Genomic DNA, 24,997 nt, shown 5'->3' on the forward strand with positions numbered 1-24,997 from the left:
ATGATAAAATGTTGAAAAAGTTAAAAACCATATTCTTGTTACGTGTGTTTTTATTCTTAAAAAACTGTTATTCACTCACGCAAAAACATGAGAAACAAATATGATACTTTGATTTTGTTAATAATTTTCTTAAAAAAAGTTTTATTCTCATGTAAATCTTTAAAACCACCCAAAATAACTTAGGTCATGTCTTACTAGTTTTTTACCTTTATTTTTTAATTAATATATTTCAATAAAACGTCTATTTTATACCAAGTTTTCATGTTTAAATAATTCATGTTTTAACCTTTTATCATTGTTAATTTCATACAAATCTTTATCGTGAAAGATTTTTTTGAATATGATTAACGTTCAATAAGTAATGCCCCTTACTCACTTTTGTTTGATCTAGTAGAAATGTTGCATATGCAATGATTTATATTTCTGTTCAGAGTTGTACTTTGCCACATATGGCAAAGTACAACTCTGAACTAGTTGTTCCTGATTTACAAGTGTTTGAAATTAAGTGTGAAATGGAGCATGTCAAGTGTCATGCAGTGATCAGTTCTCTTTTTGCAATCAGACACACCACAGTACATACTATAGAAAATTTGATGAAATTAAAAGAAACCATGTCACATCATATTCTTGTAAAACGTTGACATTGTGAATTCCAATATGTCATGAAATCTGTAACAGCAGTACCTAGGTATTATTGTCCTCCATCTGTCATTAATGAGACAACTGTTAGCCATTGTGAACCTTTTTTGAAGATATATGCTGGACTATTTGTCAGATCGCTAAAAAGCTTATGACTAGTGCAGGGTCTGTGGAAATTATTTGATGGATTCATAGGTTTCTGACAACTTTCCAAAAGCAAGGCCACGTTGATTATCATACTGTACTGAAGAAGTATTAACTCTATGTGTCTTAAACCGGTATTTACAATTTACAGGAGCTTATTACGCTTCAAATTTCAGAGTCAGGGCCAGATCAGGAAATATATCCCCTGCAAGATATGACTCCAATCCACAACACACATTGTTCGAGATCAGAAGTGCAGATGTCTATGAAATCCTCTGCCATACACTTTGCCTCACCTTGCCCCATCCGATTTTCACATTTTGAAGTCTGAAAGTTGTTTTTGAAAGGAACGCCTTTGCCAGATGATGCAGCTTGATTTCTGATTTAAAAGATGCAAGAAATGTGTAACTATGATTTTCTTATCTAGAAAACAAACTAACAACTGTGCCAGTTTTCGTTGTTTTACTTATATGAAAAATTAGACCACGGCATTACGTACTGAGCGCCTGTTATAACAATTTTATATTTTTGCGAACATTTTTAAGGACAATTATTTTCAATCAGTAAGGATTCTTTATTAAAAGTCGTGTTTGGTACAGAATTGAAAGTAAGTAATCACAAAGCTTGAGAGATGTATAAGTCAATATGTTCATCGTGTGAAAAATATGCACATGTAAGTAATATATGTATATGAGTGCATGGCACTGTGTATGTGTGTTGATTTACCTTGTTTTTTAGTTTGTGTATAGCTATGTTATGATATACAATTTTTAGGTAATTTCAGCCCAACCAGATTTGAAAAAATCCGATTTTGTTTTCCAGGGCACTAGTTGTGTATACTTTTTTAATTACACTTAATGTAACATTTTACTATTCAACCAAACTTCGTACACAGTCTTTTCATGAACGTATGTTTTATTTTTCTCTCTTGCGTTTTTGCCTTGAAGTCATCAAGATCTTTGTTTTATAGTCGATTTAAATACTGTCCCTGACTTGCCGTTATATTCTCGTGGTTCTGGACCTCTGGCCCTCACTGTAGTATAGTACAATAAATATTTGCTAGTTTTAAAAATTTTATTTAAAAGAAAATTGTTCATGAGAGGAAAGACTTATATATAATTAAGTAATTACTTCTTAATCAGTTTTTCTTTGTTAGTCTTAAGGATGATAAGTAAGAGACGCAGACAACCAGACATTTTGCCTGTCTTGCTTGCCAATTTAGATTTCAGCCTGAAAACTTTTATCCCCTCATTTCCGGTTGCCGACACTTGCATTTCTCATGCATTTATCTAGGGAACAGAACTTCCAATTATTCAATCTGCAGCATGGCATATTTCTATTTGCCGACATGTAATCCTGAGATGTACGACTCTAACCCCCGCCAAAATTCATACAAATAAACAAAATTGTTACGGGCGTACTGTTCAAATATATAGCATTAAGGGTGATATTTTTCCTTTTTAAAGCAGTTGTCGAAGTTTAGAAATATTTTGAGTTAACACGTTCCTGTGAGAACTAACTTCCTTTTGGAAATGACAAATGGAATTAATCAACCCTACAAAGTATATGTAGGTACTGTGCTAAGTTTATTCTGCAATCCTCAAATATAGCACGCTCATCCATACAGCAAATAAATTTAATCACCGTAAGAGACTCCTTGCTAATAATTTTGTAGTAAAATGTGATTCATGTTTATAGCTAATATATAGTTAAAACCTTCTAGCTTTCAAAAACGATGAAACACACACTACACTGAAATACTACCACAAAATGATGATTTGTTTATATGCATTTATTCAGAATTAAGCTCCTAACAATGTCAAATTAATCCAGCGGTAAAAAGACTTCTTACTACCCTCGCCATACTTCACGCAATAAGTAATATAACATTTGTTATCCGGAATAAGTTGATAATGCCTGGGATAGTGGATTAATGAAACGAAACATATACTTGACTTTGACCTTCCCAGGCATGTTTTTCAGTATATCGTTGAATTCTACCTTTACTGCCTTAAGGTTATCAGCAGGAAAGCGGTGAGGGCGTCAGAACACAAGTGCACATGTGGTTTTGATGCGGTGTGTGTGGGTTTGCTTACCACACAATTTTTGTCAACTCTCGGTAGGAGTATAATAAGGTCTAGTTAATAAGGATATAGTAAAAACCTAGCTTTCAACAACAACTGAGGACACACTACACTGAAATGCTACCACAAAATGATGATTTGTTTATATGCATTCTACGGCATAAATTAAACACGAGCAATTTTTATTCAGAATTAAGCTCCTAACAATGTCAAATTAATCAAGTTGTAAAAAGACTTCTTACTACCCTCGCTATATTTCACACAATAAGTAATATAAATTTTGTGATCCGAAATAAGTTGGTAATGCCTGGGATAATGAATTCATGAAACGAAACATATACTTCACTTAATCTTCCCAGACATTTTTTCAGTATATGGTTGAATTCTGCCTTCACTGCCTTAAGTTTATCATCAGAGAGGCGCCGAGGGTGTGAGAAATGTAAAGACCCATGTAAAGTCTCTCTGTAATTCCAAGTCGAGAGAACAAGAATATTGACCGTCCGAAGGAATGGAGGAGTGATTTTCCGCTTGTAGTGTGATTAGCGACATTGGTGGGTTCTTGCGGAGGAGTTTCAGTGGCCATATACTGCAAGCAGCTCCAGGATCAACCAAGCAATCTTGAGATAGAGAGGCTTTAATAAAGTAGGCACAGTTGTGTGAGTTTTCAGGAAAGTGCGCCGTGCTCGTCCTTCCACTATTTAGTGTCTTGGTAAGAAAACGAACAGGCCATTTTACATTTTTTTGCTTCCGCACCTAAGCGACTGTGGTAAGAGTATAGTTTCACTATCAGGTTGAAGTGATGCAGGAAGTCCGCACCTAGTATTGGGTAGGGTAAATCCTCTATGGTAAAGACCCATGTAAAGTCTCTCTGTAATTCCAAGTCGAGGGAACAAGAATATTGACCGTCCGAAGGAATGGAGGAGTGATTTTCCGCTTGTAGTGTGATTAGCGACATTGGTGGGTTCTTGCGGCGGAGTTTCAGTGGCCATATACTGCAAGCAGCTCCAGGATCAACCAAGCAATCTTGAGATAGAGAGGCTTTAATAAAGTAGGCACATGTGATAAGAGCACAGTTTCGGTTTGTTTGATTGGCAACGTTAGACATGAAATCGTTAACATTTTTTTTCAAGTTTGGAAGCAGGAAAGGTGTAGGAAGGAACAGAGGATCATAAGTTTGATAGCAGGGAAAGGGGTATGGTGGAACAGAGGATCATAAGTTTGAAAGCAGGGAAGGGGGAGAAGGAGCAGAGGATCATAAGTTCGGTAGCAGGGAAGGGGTAGGAAGGAACAGAGGATCATGAGTTTGTTAACAGGGAAGGGGGAGGAAGGAACAGAGGATCATAAGTAAAAACATTTTTAAAATACGTAGAAACACTTTTCACGTTTTTAAATAAGATTTGCCCTGAAAAGCTGTTAACAAAAAATAGGGTGGACATTCTTTGTAGCAGAGAGAGTTTATTAGAGCAGATGCTCCACTGGAGGTTTTTTAAACTATAGGCCAATTTGATTATCTGTCAACAATGACTAAGTAGTGGATAACTTTGTAGCGAAAGAAGTCAGTATATACAAACTGAAAGGCGGTGCTGAACTGGCGTAGGAGGGCGCCATCTGGTTGCAGTGATTGCAGTTGTTTCGAGTGGCCATGAGAGCCGAGGTGACTCTACATCATAGATTGGTGTTCAGAATGACGTCCTATCTCAGAGGAGCACCGGTTGTATGGTGAGAAATTACATCTGCTGAATGATAGATGGATTGCCTTGATACTGAACAGGCGACTTTGACAACCAGTATCCGCCATGTCAATTACACCAGCCGTTTTAGCCATTGAGAGTTGGGCCAAAGCCGAGTTGTTCATAGTTTTCATGGGTGACTTTTGTTGTGAAGTTGATAAATAGTTGTGATCGTGAGGTTTGTTTGGTTCACACGTCGGACAGTTGGTTGTAGAGATGGTGGTACAGGGTCAAATTTGCATGCGTTGCGGCATCCGAATATAGCTGGATTCCACACACAGGATGTCAAAAACGCATGATTTTGACGATATTTCTGGTTGCCGATTCTTTCTGTCTTTGTTGCAGCACACACTTTTATAGTGATCTTTACGGACACATCTTTTGCATTCATGACCATAGGGTGGGACATTTCTTTCTTCAAATACTTGAAAAAGACTTTCTACCATGTCAAAGTCCAGCTGAATTTCTGTGTCTTTAAGGCCAAGACATCTTGAAGGATGGTCTCTGTGTAGTTCTCCTCGTTGCAATTCGAACACTTGATGATAAATTGGCACACTCCAGCTTGGCCCCGAAGATGAGCACGAAAAGAACTGGTTATTTTGTATTCACAGTCTGCGATAGAGCATTGTACCACAAGCATAGTGTGATTGGTATACTGTTTGATGCGAAAGTGGTTGTAGGATAATTATGCATTTAGAAGCAGCCCAAGTCAATCTTCATCATAAATAAGTATACAGTATTTTACATTATTTCAGGATGACATCACAAATGATGAAGATCTGAAATACACAGATTGGTAGAACACAGTAAACGGAATAGTTACAGCCACATAACAAGTATAGCTGTGGTAAATATTTCTCTAATATTAATAAAACATCAATATATATATATATATATATATATATATATATATATATATATATATATCAATTATGACAAAAAATGGAACCTTTATAAAGTATATTGTTCACTTAAAATTCTATAAAAATGTCATATTGATGAGATAATTACTTGCTTTAAAAAAAGACTCCATCAAAACAAACTTAGCCCCCCCTTTTGTCCGTCGCTGAACTAAATAGATTTAAAAGAAAATCTAATAATATGTGTACATTTTCACCGTTCCTTCATTATTATGAGTATTCGCTTCATAAATGTACTTATCTCCTTTGTATTTTTAAGTATTCATCAAAACATGCCCTTTGTTTTAGTTTTTTTTGTAAGTTTCATTTGTCAGTTTCATTTGTGATTGTTACATATGGTTTGTTTGTACTGGACTGTGTGATATGTGCAAGACTATGTGTTTCGGCAGATGGCGTGAAGATGCTTGCATGCGTATTGGGAGTTTCTGCAGGATATGAGACTGGTACATTGGGTGGTGTGACTTGAGTATGACGCGAGGGTGTATTACGTGTAATTGATTGTGTCGTATTGGATGTGTGGGCAACTTTCTTGAGATGGCTGCGGTTTCTGCGATGAATCTGTCCTGATGACGTTGTAGCAAGCTGCTACTACTACGAGACTAGGCTGTATGCTTAGTTCTCTTTTTCTCCCTACTCTTTTCTCTTTTCCTTCCTTTCTTCTTATACGTCATCAGAGGTTCCAGTCAATGAAAAGCGAGAACGGTTTACGTGGGGCATTCGAGTGAAGGAAACATCCTTACTTCCACGGCGACTAGAGACAAAACACACGCTTCACTCCTCAGCTCCCGTTAGGTAGCCAAGAGGAGCATTGAACATTAATACAGACTTTACAAAATGCACTGTCTTTCTTTGTAACCCGAGTTTCAGGAAAACACACATATATATTGGATATATAAAACCTCATGAATTCATAACAAAGTCGCGTTACACGTCCTCATTTTTATAAGAACACAATGTCTTCTTTTACCAGTATTTCTTTCTATTTCAGCGCTCCAGTTCTCCCTGTTATCGGAGGCGCCTCGAAGTGGGAGCCTACCGAAATGGTGACCTCTAATTAGTACCCCTGTTAATGTATGGTAATAATACCATAATATGGTGAACCCCGTGCCCGTATATACACGCAATCGTCCAGAAAAAAACAGGAGAAAGGAACGGAGTGAAAAAAGTAAAAAAAGAAAGAAAAAAACGAACTTTCGAGGACAACAGTAAAAACATAAAATAAAGTATATATGAATCCGCTTCCTAAGAAATGCCAGTCATATATATATATATATATATATATATATATATATATATATATATATATATATATATATATATATATATATTTATATTTTTGTGAAACGGTTTTACACTAAAAAAAGTCATTTTACGTGATTTTCATCAGATAAATTGCTAAATTAGAACCAGGTCTAAAAACTATTCTCTGGCGAAATGTCAAATTAATCAAGTTCTTACTACCCTCGCTATACTTCACACAATAAGTAATATAAAATTTGTGATCCGAAACAAGTTGATAATGCCTGGGATAATGAATTCATGAAACGAAACATATACTTCACTTAATCTTCCCAGACATGTTTTTCAGTATATGGTTGAATTCTGCCTTCACTGCCTTAAGTTTATCATCAGAGAGGCGCCGAGGGTGTGAGAACACAGGAGCGCTTGTGGTTTCGATGTGGTATTTTGTGGTGTGCATGGGTTTGCTTACCACAAACTTTTGTCAACTCTCGGTAGATGTCTAATAAGGTCTGGTGCGGGTTATTAGACGCTGCAATGAAGAATACAAGAATGAGAGAGGGGGTGTTAGTTTCCACACCAGTGACAGAAAGTTCTGTATTCGCATCTATCAGCTGACGTCTGTGCATATCCACTATAAGGTTGAAGTGATGCAGGAAGTCCGCACCTAGTATTGGGTAGGGTAAATCCTCTATGGTAAAGACCCATGTAAAGTCTCTCTGTAATTCCAAGTCGAGGGAACAAGAATATTGACCATACGGAGGAATGGAGGAGTGATTTTCCGCTTGTAGTATAATTAGCGACATTGGTGGGTTCTTGCGGAGGAGTTTCAGTGGCCATATACTGCAAGCAGCTCCAGGATCTACCAAGCAATCTTGAGATAGAGAGGCATTAATAAAGTAGGCACAGTTGTGTGAGTTTTCAGGAAAGTGCGCCGTGCTCGTCCTTCCACTATTTAGTGTCCTTGGTTACTAAACGAACATGGCATTTTATATGCACCTAAGCGACTGTGATAAGAGCACAGTTTCGGTTTGTTTGATTGGCAACGTTAGACATGAAATCGTTAACATTTTTTTCAAGTTTGGTAGCAGGGAAGGGGTAGGAAGGAACAGAGGATCATGAGTTTGATAGCATGGAAGGGGTAGGAAGGAACAGACGATCATAAGTTTTGTAGCAGGGAAAGGGGTAGGAAGGAACAGAGGATCATAAGTTTGGTAGCAGGGAAGGGGTAGGAAGGAACAGAGGATCATAAGTTTGGTTGCAGGAAAGGAGTAGGAAGGAACAGAGGATCATAGGTTTGGTAGCAGGGAAGGGATAGGAAGGAACAGAGGATCATAAGTAAAAACATTTTTAAAACACGTAGAAACACTTTCTACGTTTTTAAATAAGATTTGCCTTGAAAAGCTGTTAACAAAAAATAGGGTGGACATTCTTTGTAGCAGAGAGAGTTTATTAGAGCAGATGCTCCACTGGAAGTTTTTTAAACTATGGGCCAATTGGAGTATCTGTCAACAATGATTAAGTAGTTGATAACTTTGTAGCGGAAGAAGTCAGTACATACAAACTGAAAGGCGGTGCTGAACTGGATTAGGAGGGCGCCATCTGGTTGCAGTGATTGCAGTTGTTTCGAGTGGCCATGACAGCCGAGGTGACTCAATATCATAGATTGGTGTGCAGAATGACGTCCTGTCTCAAAGAATAATAATATGCTGCTTGTATACAACAACAGTGTCAACCATGTACTGTTGGTCGCAACCCAAACTCTGTCCGAAATGATATACTGTATCTTGTTGATGGATGATAGAGCGACTCTTGCACATTGGTGTCGTATGGAGGAAAGGATGATGCGGCTGAGACTAGAGAATGGTGGCAGATGAGGAATGTGTTCGTCATGCCTGGAAACTGATGTGATATTGTCAACCAACAGCATCCTTTGGGGTTGAGGAGCACCGGTTGTATGGTGAGAAATTACATCTGCTGAATGATAGATGGATTGCCTTGATACTGAACAGGCGACTTTGACAACCAGTATCCGCCATGTCAATTACACCAGCCGTTTTAATCATTGAGAGTTGGGCCAAAGCCGAGTTGTTCATAGTCCTCATGGGTGACTTTTGTTGTGAAGTTGATAAATAGTTGTGATCGTGAGGTTTGTTTGGTTCACACGTCAGACAACTGGTTGTAGAGATGGTGGTACAGGGTCAAATTTGCATGCGTTGCGGTATCCGAATATAGCTTGATTCCACACACAGGATGTCAAAAACGCATGATTTTGACGATGTTTCTGGTTGCCGATTCTTTCTGTCTTTGTTGCAGCACACACTTTTATAGTGATCTTTACGGACCCATCTTTTGCATTCATGACCATAGGGTGGGACATTTCTTTCTTCAAACACTTGAAAAAGACTTTCTACCATGTCAAAGTCCAACTGAATTTCTGTGTCTTCAAAATCAAGACATCTTGAAGGATGGTTTCCGTGTAGTTCTCCTCGTTGCAATTCGAACACTTGATGATAAATTGGCACACTCCAGCTTGGCCCCGAAGATGAGCACCAAAAGAACTTGTTATTCGGCCATTTTATATTCACAATCTTCGATAGAGCATTGTACCAGTCACATAACTCAATATAACATAACATAACGTAACATGTATTCATGACCATAGCTGGGATATTTCTTTCTTCAGACACTTGCAAAAAACTTTCTACCATATCAAAGTCCAGCTGAATTTCTGTGTCCTCAAGGCCAATACATCTTGAGGGATGGTTTCCGTGTAGTTTTCATTACAATTCGAACACTTGATGATAAATTTACACACTCCAGCTTGACCCCGAAGATGAGCACCAAAAGAACTGGTTATTCATATTCACAGTCTGCGATAGAGCATTGTATCACAAGTATAGTGTGATTGGTATACTGTTTGATGCGAAAGTGGTTATAGGATGATTTTGCATTTAGAATCAGCCCAAGTCAATCTTCATCATAAATAAGTATACAGTATTTTACATTATTTCAGGATGACATCACAAATGATGAAGATCTGAAATACATAGATTGGTAGAACAAAGTAAACGGAATAGTTACAGCCACATAACAAGTATAGCTATGGTAAATATTTCTCTAATATTAATAAACCATCAACATATATATATATATATATATCAATTATGACAAAAAATGGAACCTTTATAAAGTATATTGTTCACTTAAAATTCTATAAAAATGTCATATTGATGAGATAATTACTTGCTTTAAAAATAGACTCCGTCCAAACAAACTTATCCCCCCCATTTTGTCCGTCGCTGAACTAAATAGATTTAAAAGAAAATCTAATAATTTGTGTACATTTTCACCGTTCCTTATTTCTCTTCATTATTATGAGTATTCGCTTCGTAAATGTAATTATCTCCTTTGTATTTTTAAGTATTCATCAAAACATGCCCTTTGTTTCAGTTTTTTTTTGTCAGTTTCATTTGTCAGTTTCATTTGTGATTGTTACATATGGTTTATTTGTACTGGACTGTGTGATATGTGCAAGACTATGTGTTTCGGCAGATGGCAACAGTAAAACCATAAAAAAATAATGTCTTCTTTTACCAGTATTTCTTTCTATTTCAGCGCTCCAGTTCTCCCTGTTATCGGAGGCGCCCCGATGTGGGGAGCCTACCGAAATTACCTCTAATTAGTACCCCTGTTAATGTATGGTAATAATACCATAACGTCTCTACAATGTAGGAACGTGGTTCAGTGCAGGCTTGTCTAACAGTCGCTGGAGTCCATCTTCTCGTCTCTTGTACTTGTACTGTTTCTGTAACAGACGATTCTGGATTTCCTCCCTATGGACATTTTGGTTCGTACATTTTGTGGGAAGATTGCTAACTAGTTTGCGATTAAAAAGTATTTCACCCGGGGATGTGATATTATGATCCATCGGTGTTGATTGCAGACACAAGAGGCCCATGTTTATGTCCCGATTGCTCAACATGGCTTTCTTCATGACTGCTTTGACAGTCTGAATGCAGCGTTCTGCCATGCCGTTAGATTCGGGATATCTAGGAGAGCTGGTAATATGCTCAAAGTCCCAGGCTTTAGCAAATTCTTTGAATTGCTGACAGCTAAAATGTGAGCCATTATCGGCATGAGGGTTTCAGCGTGTTGGGATTCTGAAGCTCTTGGCATACGGCACATTGTTGTGTTATGGTGTCAATGTCATTGTTGATTCCACCCAAGAAAACACAAGTTTTAGCTCTTAATTTACACTTGTCACTTCCTTGGTGTCCATAGTGTATTTTCTAGACTACGTCTGCGTACATTGCTTGAGGTATCAGAATTCTTTTGCCTTTGAGCAGAATCTTATTTTCAATAGAGAGCTTATCCCGACAAGACCAGTATGGTTGAAGGTCTTTGTGTAGTTTCCTGTGAGAGTCTAGCCAACAATTTAGGATCCGCATCTTCAGCTCACGAAAAATGGGGTCGTCATCCGTTGCTTGACGAATGAGTATAAGTTTCTCAGTAGAAAACTGCACAAAGTCCACTTTGATGTCTAGGTTTATGGCGTCTTTGTTCCTTTCGTTGGGTAGCCTAGATAATCCATCAGCTAGTAGCATTTCGTTGCCCGGTCGATATTTTATGATCTTGTCATATTCCTGTCTCTCAGAAGCATCCGTTGACGTCGAGGGAGTGCTGCTGTTTGGTTCTTGAGGCAGATTATTCCCAAGGGCTTATAATCACTCTCGAGCAGCCGTAAATATATATTTGAAAGCGTTCACAGCTAAATATGACAGTCAGGAGTTCACGTTCGATATTGGCATAGTGCTGCTCGGTTTCAGTGAGTGATTTTGAGGCAAAAGTTATAGGTTAGCTTTCTTGTATTAGTGCGGCTCCCAACCTTCTGGACGATGTATCAACTTGTATGGTAGATTATCTTGATGGGTCATAGTGTCGGAGTAGCATCTCCTTGTATATTATGTCCTTTATTTCCTGCAGTGACTTCTGGTGGCTATTGTTCCATTGGTAGTTAGCATCTTTTTTAAGAGATCCCTGAGGCTTGCTGTGAGGTCTGAAAGCCTCGGAATGAAAGGTGACGTGTAGGTAATGATCCCTAGTACCTTCTGCAGATCGGTAACATTAGTTGGACTCGGAAGTGATTTTATTTCCTCCACTTTTGGGGGATCTGGGTGTATCCCATCCTTATCAAAGATAGCACCAAAGAATCTGACTTGTTCTTGATTTATAGCACATTTGCTGCTGCTGAATGTGAGGCCAGCATTTTTTAAGTCTCCATTAACTTTCTCATTTACGGTTGTGCTCCTCTTTGGTTTTTCCATGGATGATCACGTCATCAATTAACGCTAATGCTCCAAGTCACTTTTCTATGGTCATATCCATTTTTGCTGGAAAACATCCTGAGACATAACCAACCCAAAGGGCATTCGCTTGAAGCAATATATTCCAGAGGAGAGTTAAATGTCGTGAGTAGCTGTGACTACTTGTCAAGTTTGATTGACCAGTAGCCGTTTTTGGCGTCCTGCTTTGAGAAGAATTTGGCACCAGAAAGTTTGTGTGAGAGCTCCTTCATGGTTGGGGTTTTGTAATGGCATCGCATTATGTTTTTGTTTAAATCTTTAGAGTCTAAACATATTCGCAGTTTGTCGTTTTTCTTCCGTACATAAACGATGCTGCTTACCCAGTCAGTTGGGGTTTTTTTATTCCCAGAGAGACCATTAGGTCTAGTCCCGCCTTTATGTCGTCCCTCATCTTGATGGGACATTTCCTCAGTGCATGGACTATGAGTAAGTTGTTAGGTCGAAGTGTGATGTGTTACTCTCCTGGAAAGTTTCCAATCCAATCGAATTGGTCTGGATAGGCTTCCATGAGATCTCTCGTAGAATTTATGGTGGTGTTTGACAGAGGATCGACTGGGGTACATGCGGTTCTCTGTATGGAACAGTGTAGCGTTGCGAATTTCAAATCTTGGATGGAGGGTAATCCTAATATGGTATGTCCATTTGATGTGACTACATAAAATTTTATTGCTTTCCATAAACCCTTGTATCCACATTTTATATCGATGGATCCATGCTACGTGATATCAGAGCTGTTGTACGCTGTAAGGATTGCAGTTTCTTTGTTGGTTGTGCCTGGATGTGGATGCCCATTCTGGTCCACATGTTTGGAAAACATCTGTCGGAACGTGCGTAAAGAGAGTGTATTCCTTTCTGCGCCTGTGTCCACTTTGACCTTCAGCTCATGAATGCCTTTTCTGTTTGGGAGGACAAGGTTGGCAAATACTTCTGTTCGGGAGGTGTTGTCCACTTTCTTATTTACTGGATATAAAACATATTTTCAACATCACCTGCCATTTCATCTTGCTGTACGTTTATACATTTCTGCCGGTTTTTAAGCGTATCCCGTTCTGCTCCGAAATTTCTCTGTTTTGTTAGTTTGTTTGCTTGTGACTGTTTTTAGTTTTTCCGGTGTGGCACGTTTTGGCCCAGTGGTTTTTACGACCACATGCAGAACACGTACTGCTGCGAGCAGGACAATTTCCTGGTTTATGACTGAGTCCACATCTCTCACAGACGTCTGCGCTCTCCATTTTATGCTTGATAGCGATTATTTGGCTTTCACATTCACCCTTTATTTCACCCATTTTTTTTCATGTGATCTACTGAAGCTTCGTAGCTTCTGCACATGTTTAGAACTTCAAGCATCGCCAGATTTTCATTTTTGCATGGTAACTGCTTTAGCATATCTGGGAATCAAGTCCCCGCAATTATCTGGTCTATGATGCGTTCTTCTGTTTCGGTTTCATCTCTGAACTTGCATTTTTGTGCCTGCAGCGTGCATCTCGCGAGAAAGTCATCGATATTTTTTGTATTGGTCTGCGAGTATTTCTGTAAAAAGAAGCGTGCAATTCTGAAGTTGATTTGAGGCTCTATTTGTTCGTGGAATTTGTTCCAAATCAATACACGGTTGCTCTTGTCGCCCTCGTTTTCAAATGACCATGAGTTAAATCTTCTTAACCTTCTTTCCTCGATAATAATAGTGGTTCACTTGTTTGGTTATGTCAATGTTCCTGGCGGAGAAATATAACTCACACTGTTGTTTAAAGAATTTAAAAGACTCCACTAAGTTGTCGGTATCACAGCACATGTGTAGTTCCATTGAATGATTGACCATTTTCTTATAAACGATACACGGGAATGCAAAGAAAATAATCAGGGAAAAGAGGAAAAAACGACACACAGCTTTACGAGTACGAATCCAATACATCGCCTTCATGACGCACGTGTTCTCGAAAGACCGGTAAGAAGATTGCATACTTGTCGGGCTGTTTTCAAAGTTCTCTTTTTTTTTTAGTTTTTTTTTTTAAACATTACTGGCTCATAGCTGTAGTCGAGTTTTATCGCTGCCACCATGTACATTTTTTGTAATATTATTAGTATGAATGTGTAATATTAAGGAGGCGAAACGAAGCGTGTTAGGTTACGGGAGACATCTTTATTTGCTAAGGGAAGTAACTCGTACAGCATGAAATATAGACAACAAGGAAAGATAATATATACGTTGACAAGGGCGGGGGTCAAAATTTGTATACATTTTGAGCATCAGCATTCATTTTACCCGTACTTATATATTGCGTATGTTTTTCTTATTTAAAACTATTTACATAGTAACACACCGATGATTAACGAAATTTGAGTCCTATTTTATCAGGGTTAGAGAGTATTTTGCCAATCTTGTCTATAGGAATATATATAATCAGAAATTAACGATAATGTTTTTTTTTTAAGAAAATTGAAAATAAATTTCGAAACAGATCAAATTAAAAGTATCGTTTAATTACCCCAAATAGTAAATTTATATATATATATATATATATATATATATATATATATATATATATATATATATGAAGTTCGAATCGATTTCACTAAAAGTAGTTTACTTAACAGAACAGCAGTAAAGTTCAAAGATTAACTTTTAAACCGTCTTTTAAATATAAAAAAATACTTTTAAAAATATAAATAAATTACATTATAAAAGTTTTTTTTTTTAAATATTTGTCTATTTTGCGTGTAGTTTGGGCCTTTCAAGAGTTATCTCCCTTGGCCGGACATTTTTCTTTTAGAGTTTCCCCCTGACTTGACACCGGCAGGTTGACCGGTGTTTTGTTCCCTAATTGTAGTCTGCAACCGTTTTAGCCCCACATGGCTCTGTCTTTTATCCTCTGTTGTCTTTTACCGTTTTAAGCCATCTCCGGTAAGAAACATTATATATCTCCTTCTTAAAGACACTTTTTAATAATTTTGATGTTATTTTTTATATTCTTTCATCTTAACTACGAACTTTGTTTATTTTATTTACCCACATGTCCGACCCGGCGACCCCCATATTTCTAGCTGTGTTGTTCAATTACTTACGCATACGACTCCCCATTTCAGCCCTTTAAAACTTCTCGATTTATAACTCGTTTTGTGTGTTTTTTCTTTCGTTTTATTTATTTTTATTTTTATTTACCGTTTGGACTCTCAATATGCGTGTTAATTAATTAATTAATTTTTTCACTTAATACATATTTGAAAATATTTAACACACGTATATATATATATATATATATATATATATATATATATATATATATATATATATATATATATATATGCGTGTGTTAATTATAAGGATTAAAAATATAAACAAATCGAACTTACTAAGGGAGATAATAACTTCCGGTGAATGCCGAAAAAATATCCAGTAAATAAAACGTCATTTAGTAAATCGTTATTTGTATTTTAAACTAAATATTTTATCGTGTTTTTTTATTTATTTATTTATTTTATTTTATTTGTCATTTTATTTAACTTAATACGAAAATGGATAATAAACTTTAAAATATCAATTATTGAATGGATTTTATTATTTCCTTTTCTTTAAAAACTCAGTTCTATTTTTATGGATACAAGTTCAGTGACACCGATATAGTGACTGAAATCGCAAATTATTGTCTCTTTAAATTAAAAATAACGCATGAATTTCTGTTTGCTTTTTAATATAAAAACTAGCAAGGCCACCTGGCGTTGATCAAGACCATATAAGACAATGAGAAAAATTTTGAACATACCTGTTATTTTTAGGATAGAGGAATTTTGGATGCCTATGTATCATTTGCCATCTAGAGCAAAAGCATATTTTACCTACCATAGGACGGGTATTATATGTATGAAATAATTGTACCTTCCCTAGGACAGGAAATTTACAACACGTATATGGATAAAAATTCCCTACCTAGGACGGGTAATATACAACACATATTTAAAATAATTTAAATAATTTTCTGTTGTGCTAACGTTTCTGTGTGTCACAGGTAAAAGTTTGTTTTTACATCAGAGTGCTATAGTGAAGAAGCTCCTTATGTCTTTTATAAATGTCATACTACTCGAATGTATTACATGATTTTCGGTTTTGATAATGTATGTAGGTCACAGGTATGATGTTCTTTGGTTTTCATATGGGTACTATACTGTTCAAGTACCTTATTTCCTTTTAAAATGAAAGAACTCGATACTTTTAAGAAATTTTCTGTTGTGCTGAATTTTCTGTGCGCCAAGATTAAGAATTTGTTTTATTTTTTCATCTGTATGCTGTAGTGAAGAAGCACCTTATTTTTCATTTAAAAGTCATACTACACAAATATATAACGTGATTTTCGGTTTTAATAACTTTTATGCATGTCACAGGTAGGATTTTCTTTGTTTTTTCATATGAGTACTATACTGCACAAGTACCTTATTTCTTGGGTAGGATAATGTACAAGTACGTCATTTCTAAGATATAGCTGAAACTACTCGATAATTTTACATAATTTCTGTTGTGCTAACTTTTCCGTATGTCACCTGGTAAGAGTTTGTTTTTACATCAGAGTGCTATAGTAAAGAAGGACCTTATTGCTTATATAAATGAAATACTACTCAAATATATTGTAGGAACATTACGATAAGCAGTATTCATTCAATATTTTCACAAAAATATATTAAAAAATATTTAATGTGGTTTTAATGATAAAAATTATCACAAAAATTTCGATTACATCGTTTAATGACCGTTTTTCTCTCAGAAAATATTTCATTCATTTCAAGTCACATGCGACACTTTGTTCATAAAAATCAGTAATCTTGAACTTCACGCTATTCTCACAAGATCTTAATTTAGCTAAGCCTGCATAATGAACACCCATTACAAGAAAACTTGTGAATTAATATTTTGTTGCAAAGAAAAAAGAGTACAAAAACCTCAGCTCACTGCAGCAGCGTCATCCATCGGTACTTTCCGTAGACTCGTTTTCACGTCTGTCCCATCTGCTCGAGTGGCCTGTTTTTATTAAAGATAAAGTCCTTCAAATTTGCATATAAGCGTGAGAGCACATGGGATTCTGCGAGACTGCATTGTTATATAAGGTTGCAGGTGCCATCTCGTACCCTTTTGAGCATCATGATGCTGAATCTGCAAAGCACACATCGAGGCTGTTTAAGAGGTAAGCCTGCGTTCCTACAATTTTTTGCCACACTCCTCCCTGATATCATCATCATAGAGAGGGAAGAGACACATTGGCCTTTTTCTTCGGAGAGGGGCACCGGGGGCTTCATCCTCACCTGTGCTTTTGTCCTTGGTTTCAAGGTCAGTGAACCTAAAGCTGCTAATTTCATGGTTGCTGTCCGATGAAGTCGGCATAAACCAGAATGATGGTTCCCTGGTCTTGGATCCAGTCTCGCTCTCATCGCCGAGTGGCGGGTGTGCTTGTGATGTCGATCAAAGATCCTTGATGTGACGGGGCACTCTGTCAACCAGCACAGATTGCAGGCTGATCAATTCAGTAACAGGCCCGGTTCCATAGCATGTGGTGCATTTGCCATAGGGGTTCTTAACCTAGACGACATCCTCCTCTTTGATACTCTCTCTCGTCGCTTCCAGCTCGGCCAATGGGCTGGTCTCCATGCTTCTCACCCTGACATGGTACCTGTGCAGTGCTTTGGCTGGCGTGGTAGACATTGCTCCACATTGTCCTTCAGGATGTTTCAGGCTCTAGCCAACAACTCCAACCCAAGCTCATTGAGCTTTGATGACGCCAGTTGGCTGTTGCATGCGTCATCTTAGAGTCCAGACAAAAAGGCGCCTGTCAATATTCGGTCACTTGCACCGCGAAAGGGAGCAGCAAGCTTCTTCAGGTCGGTCGGCCAGGTAGATGTTCACAGTCTCCCCTGACCCAAACCGACATTCTGAGAATTGACTATAGACAACAAAACGGTCCGCAACGAATGCTCTGTACAATGCTCGTTTTATCTGCTCTATTATTGCCTCATCCTCGAGCTGCTGGTACCTCAATGGGATGACCATAGCTGGATCCTTAATTTTGTGCAACTGGCAAACGTGCTTGGCCTTCTCCAGCCATTCAACCACCGAAGAACTAGCCTGTAAAACTCTGGTATCAGCTTCAGGTTGAATCTGTCCATGGTAAAAATGTACGCTGAGATAGCCATTGTCCGTGAACTGGAAAGTGTCTTTCTTGAGCATAGTTCCCCCTTCTGAGATACTGACCGACAATGGCATTGACATTGTTAGCAAGCAGTCTGAACAGTTTGCAGATGGTTAGGGTATACGTCTATGATTTCGGTGCGCCCATGTGCCTAGCAGGAACGGAATTACTGAGAAAAACCACAGGACTGTCAAGACAATCACAGTTAGGAAGGGGTGTACGGTGCCGAGGCAGTCTATTGGTATAACGTCAGTTCTAAAGATGACATTTCACCCTTTACCGTGGAAGCTGAAGCACTGTGCAAGTACCACGTCAGGGTGAGAGGCATGTAGACCGGTCAATCCCAAGCCAGAGGTGACAAGAGAGAGTATCAAAGAGGTGGGATGTTGTCTGAGTTAAGAATCTCCAGGCCAAGTGTACCACATGCTATGAAACTGGGCATGTAACTGAGGTGATAAGCCCGCAATAAGTGTGGGTTGACAAGGTTCCTCAGCACATCAAGGATCTTTGGATCCAGTCTCTATCGACATCACAAGTGCAGCTGCCTTTCGGCAATGAGTGTGAGACCAGTGAACCATCATTCTGGTTTACGCTGACTTCGTCGGACACTGACCCTGAGATTAGCAGCCTTAGGTTCACCGACCCTGAAACCACAGACAAAAGCACATGCGAGGACAAAGACCCCTGTCCCCCTCTCCAAAGAAGCAACCAAACAAAAAGGTCAATGCATCCCTGCCCTATCTGTGATAATGATATCAGGGGGGAGTGTGGTGAAAATTGATAGAGGGCACCTTACTTTCATCGGTTGGCAAAAAGACATCATTTCTCAGATTAACATGAGAAAAAGCTGATCATTTCACAAGGAGGAGACGTGCTTGTTAGTTCTATTTAGATATTTGATTGTCCCATCTTGAGGTCAGAGAAGATAAATTCCTAATCATTCAGTTTAGATATAGGGCAACTTACTTTCATCAGTTGCTAAAAGGACGTCATTTCAGAGTTGCATAAAAAAGCTTATTTCTTGACATATTTCCCCTACAATCATGAAACTAATCAAAATCCCTTCTCTTCTCTACCTGCATAGGTAAAACTCTCCTCTGTCTATATAGGAAGAACAAGAGAAAGAAGTTTTAAGATATGCAATCAAAAATCCAAATTGAACAATTCTCCTGACCATGATTCGTCCTAGTGATGAGGTTTTTATTTTAGTCTAAGAGTATATGAAACGTGCTACAGGAGTAAAGTGTTGGTTCCTTTCATATTTCACCTCTCTTATCCATCCTCCAAATTATGTGATTAAAAACAAGAAAATACATTTAGACGGTTCTAATTAAAATACATAACTACTTTTAAAAAAACTTTTAAATTGACATCCACTGTTGGTATCTGTGATCAGTCCTGGAGTCATATGATCACTGTTAAAATGGGCCAATATTCTATGATATGTTATGGATATTCTTAACTAGTATGGATTGAGCCACACATGTACGATGTTAATTGTCGGCTGAGTGTACGCTTCTTTCTTCCTTTGCCTTTTCCTCTGGGCTATATATGTGACCTGCTTTTTGCAAGTGCGCTCATTTTCAACAGCTGCATGCGACCTTTCTACCCCTGACGATGTCAATACTGACAACCTAACCCCATCGTCTCATGCATTTGCTACAAATTGTCGTGTGGCTTTTTGTGTGTGTGCATGTTCAACAAACGACATCCCTCCCCTCTCTATATTAAAAAAAATATTCACATATATGTTTTTTTTATATTCTCCCTCCATCTGAACACTCTCTTGTGTCTCTTCAATTTACACTTCTTTTTTTCACAATTCAATTATTACAATACAAAACATAAAATAATGAATCAGAATCAGTATAAAATATATATATATGTATATACATATTCTTTTTCAAATTAACAAAACACAATTATAACACAAAATAACAAACAATAAACATTCTACACCATTTAAAATCAGTGTCGAATGTATTCCATAGGTCACTTATCCTTTCAATATATGTGAAAATTTTTTTCTTTTTTTTCATTTTTGTCTTTATTCTTTTTTTATTTACATCAACATAACTACAGTGCCAGCAAAAAGAAAGTCCTAACTTGCAATTTTTTCCAAAACTGCAAATTAAAGCTAAATTTAATGAACGTGTTTATTTTTGTAAATTGACGTGAACACTAGAATATTTCAATTAAAAGTCAAATGTGAACAGATAAAATTAGAGAAGTATAAAACCCCAATCAACTGAGGTATACTTTGTTTTAACAATTACATTAAATTTAGTTTAAATTTGCAGTTTTTGAAAAAATTACAAGTGCGACCTTTCTTTTTGCCGTCTGTGTATATTCATAAATTCCTTCTTGAAAAAAGATCTCTGTTTTTCTGTCTTTATGAATATTAATCGTATAAACAATTTTCGGAGTCATTTCTATCTTGTTAATTGAAGTCATTACAGTTTTTTTATTAATTTTTTTTTCTTTCTAAAATATTTTTTCCTTTTGTTTAACCCTTTGGTCGGTCCTGTCAGTTTGGGGGCCAAAAGTATTGAATTCTGTTACTTATCATAAAAATGCTTTAAGATACGAAAATAAAATGAAATAATCCCATTTAATCTCTAGGAAACTGTTTGTCCTCCACTTATAGAAGCCCTATATGTCTTCATTCATTATAAATGGTATGTCTGAAAGCATTCTTTTAAACATAGTCTGACTCCACATTCAAAACACCAAGTTGTAATCCTTGTGCGTTTGAAGCTTTTGTCTCAGTTCTTCCCCTAAGTTAGCCTAACGACACTAATGTTTCCTATTGTCTTAGCAGTGTAACATGTTTTACCATGTGCTTCATTTATGTGTATGTAACTAACATACCCACTGAAAAATGATATGGTCTGGTGATTTATTGATGAGTGAAGTAGCTATCCTTGTCGCTGGGGAAGTAGTTGGTATTGGAGTCACGGTTAGTCCACAGTGGGCAGTGAATTTTCGTCCACAGTGTTAACGTCAGCTTAATCATCCATCAATAATGTAACTGGACTGTATCATTCTTCAGTGGGGGTGTTAGTTACATACAAATCAATGAAGTACCTGGTAAAACAACATTTATTTCATTACACCACTGAGACGATAGATGACAACCGACCTAAGGATTAATGTTTTAATACGGGAGACATAACATGACACACGATTATTTCCATGCGTGTTTACTGCTCGAGTTAATAAAAAATTCATTTCTTTTGTCTCATAATCTTTTTTTCACAACTCAATCTTAATGATTTGCATAATCATCGGTCAAAGTCTCATACATGAAATGAATCCCGAGGAATATTCAATACTCTTGCATAATTTGACCCGGATTCTCAGGAATTCCCATCATGCATGGATTGGGCAAAACCAACAATCATTGGCTTAAGCCAAGCGTTGTAACCGAAACAGACTAATTTCAAAATGAACAAACCGGAAACTGGCTTTAGAAAAACAGTGCATGCATAGAATATGGAGTAATAAATAATGAATTTTGAAGTTTCAATCCTCATTGAGATTGAAAATATCATTTCAAATTATGTACAACTTTTAATCAGTCATCGCTAACAACACACAGCATGCTACTCTAATGTACTAAATAAATTCAATTTTAAGTTACTCCTGAATGTTGAAGTTTCAATCCTCTGTGAGATTGGAAATAGAATTTAAAATTATGTAGAACTTTTAAATGGAACCTTTGTTTAGTACATGAGAGTATCATGCACTTGTGTTTTAAGCAGTGACTAGAACAATTGCCAAAACTACAAACTCTTCCAAAGTATACCTATACTAAAAAAACCTACTAAATCCCAGAAAATCATGCTTAGTATACCATGTCACAACTTTATACAGTGAAACACTTTTTACTTGCCTGCTTTGATATCACACAAATTCATCAACACTACTACAAGGCCAGAAACTTATATTTGAAAATAGAAACAAATTTTGTTGAAAAACCAGTATTGATAAAAACTATTCTCATTTTATTTTGAATTTTATTTATAATAAATTTACATTTATAAAAATAAACATGAATTCAATTTAATTAAATTGTTTTATATTTTCAGAATTTTCAACACTTAAAAGAAAGATATTAATGAAGGAGAAGGAACTTACATCATTGGTAACTTAAAAATAAGTTTATAATAATATAATTTCTTCATATAAATTTTTCACAGTCGAAATTTATTAGCCTATCTTATCATACATTCCATTGTATATAATTTTTGTGGAATTAGATGCGAGCAAACATGGGAGACAAACCTCATTCTTGTGAAAGATGTGATTATTCATTTGCACATAAGTCACAATTGTTGAGTCATATGAAAACACATACGGGAGAGAAACCACATTCTTGTGAAGTATGTGGTTCTTCTTTTGCATGGGAGTCAAGTTTGATAAGTCATGTGAAAACACATACGGGAGAGAAACCACATTCTTGCAAAGTATGTGGTTCTTCTTTTGCAGATAAGTCAAATTTAATGACTCATATGAGAACACATACGGGAGACAAACCACATTCTTGTGAAGTATGTGGCTCCTCTTTTGCACAACTGTCAACTTTATTGAATCATATGAAAACACATACGGGAGAGAAACCATATACTTGTGACGTATGTGGTTCTTGTTTTACATGGAAGGCAAATTTATTGACTCATATGAGAACACATACGGGAGAGAAACCACATTCATGTGACGTATGTGGGTCGTCTTTTGCACAGCTGTCACATATGTTGAGTCATATGAAAACACATACGGGAGAAAAACCACATTCATGTGAAGTATGTGGTTCTTCTTTTGCACGGAAATCACATTTAATGACTCATGTGCAAAGACATACGGGAGAGAAACCACATTCTTGTGAAGTGTGTGGTTCTTCTTTTGCACGTAAGTCAAGTTTGTTGAGGCATGCAAAAACACATACGGGAGAGAAACCATATACTTGTGACGTATGTGGTTCCTCTTTTGCAAACAAGTCAAGTTTGTCACGTCATATGAACACACATATGTAAACCTTATATGGGATAAGAAGGAGAAAGTGGCAGCCATAGTTAAAGTAAGCGTCCCTTATGATGTTGGCCTTAACTGAGCAGAAAGGTAGAAAATAACAAAATACCAAGGAACTATGATATGAAAAGAAACTGGAATCTTAAGGCGTCAATTATACCAGTCATTATAATTTCAAAAACTATCTGGTGAATATACCTGGTAAACCAAGTGTCAAAACTATTAACTCAACAACTCGACATTCTGTTGTCAAAACTATTAATTCAACAACTCGACATTCTGTTGTCAAAACTATTAACTCAACAACTCGACATTCTGTTGTCAAAACCATTAACTCAACAACTCGACATTCTGTTGTCAAAACGTCCAACTCAACAACTCGACATTCTGTTGTCAAAACCATTAACTCAACACATTTCAAGTTTACTTGCACATGCCTAAATATGCAGCACATTTTTTTCTTTTAACTATTCTGTATGTGTCTTTTGTTAATTCACTTTTGTTTCTTTTGCAAACATTCTGCATCACGGTCATGTCCGTTACCCATAAAATCTTTAAGCTTTCTTTTTTATGTAAATCTATGTAAACATACAAACTTTTATGCAGAGGTCATGTCTTTACAGTTTTTTTTATAAAATCAGCTTTAGACAAACATGCGACCATTTTAGTCTTGTTTATATATTTTTGTTACACAACTGACCCTTTGAAGCACGCACACATGCAAGCCAAGTAAGTTTTGATTTTTCCTAGAAAGTAAAATAAGAAAAAATGAAAATATTTCTTTTAATTTTCATGTTTTTCACTGTTTCAAAAGTTTCAAATAATTGCTCGGCACACGTATAGAAGTGGTAAACCCCCTTGTTGTATTTTTTTATTTTCGACTTTTTTTTTCATTTTTTTTTCATTGGATTATTATCGAATGATCACTAATCTATTAGATTTTGTTTTCAATACTGACTATACAAAAAAAACAATGGTCAATGTCCAGAATCTTTCCAACTTCAAAAATACCTTTACAATGACAACTTTTATAGGTTTTGGGTGGTGCTAAAAACGAATAAATTCCTCAAAAGTTGTGCAAAGAATTAGTTTTTATGCTATGATAAAATTACTTTTTCAAACACATTTTTGTAAATGTTTTTCTTTCCTCCTTAACAATCATTTTCTTTTCATGAAAACTAGTTCTCTGTACCACTTTTGAAGTATATATTCGTTCTTAACACCCAAACTTATAAAAGTCATCATTTAAAAACAAATTCTTTACCTTTACTAAAGAAAAGATTTATAAATTTTCAATGTTTTTCACTCTTTCTAAAATTTCTTTATTTTCATCTGTTTCTCATTTTTTAGCTGATTATACCAAAGAGTTTTCCTGATAATTTATTTGCAAATGCAGTTATCAAGTTTTCCTGATAATTTATTTGCAAATGCAGTTATCAAGTTTTCCGTTCGTTTAAAGAATACTGATAACAAAAGAAACTTATGTGGTATTTTCAAGTTCTCTCAAAAATACGTTAACCAAATCTTACAAATATCTTTGACTAAATTTTCAAAAATAATCATATTATGTGGTATTTTCAAGTTCTCTCAAAAATACGTTCACCAAACCTTACAAATATCTTTGACTAAATTTTCAAAAATAATCATATTATGTGGTATTTTCAAGTTCTCTCAAAA

General features: G+C 36.4%; 1 long non-coding RNA gene across 1 annotated transcript in view; it reads left to right on the forward strand.

Annotated features, from left to right (window-relative positions):
* The window catches only part of LOC145270844 (uncharacterized), a 94,449-nt gene extending 70,220 nt beyond the window's left edge, over window positions 1-24,229 (forward strand). The window contains exon 3 of the long non-coding RNA XR_013865595.1: window positions 22,381-24,229. This is a non-coding gene — a long non-coding RNA (uncharacterized LOC145270844). The remainder of the gene's footprint in view (window positions 1-22,380) is intronic.
* The last annotated feature ends 768 nt before the right edge of the window (window positions 24,230-24,997 follow it).

The sequence above is a fragment of the Euprymna scolopes genome, chromosome 46 (assembly GCF_053919585.1).
Source record: "Euprymna scolopes isolate OS-2025 chromosome 46, ASM5391958v1, whole genome shotgun sequence".
Classification (NCBI taxonomy): Eukaryota; Metazoa; Mollusca; class Cephalopoda; order Sepiida; family Sepiolidae; genus Euprymna; species Euprymna scolopes.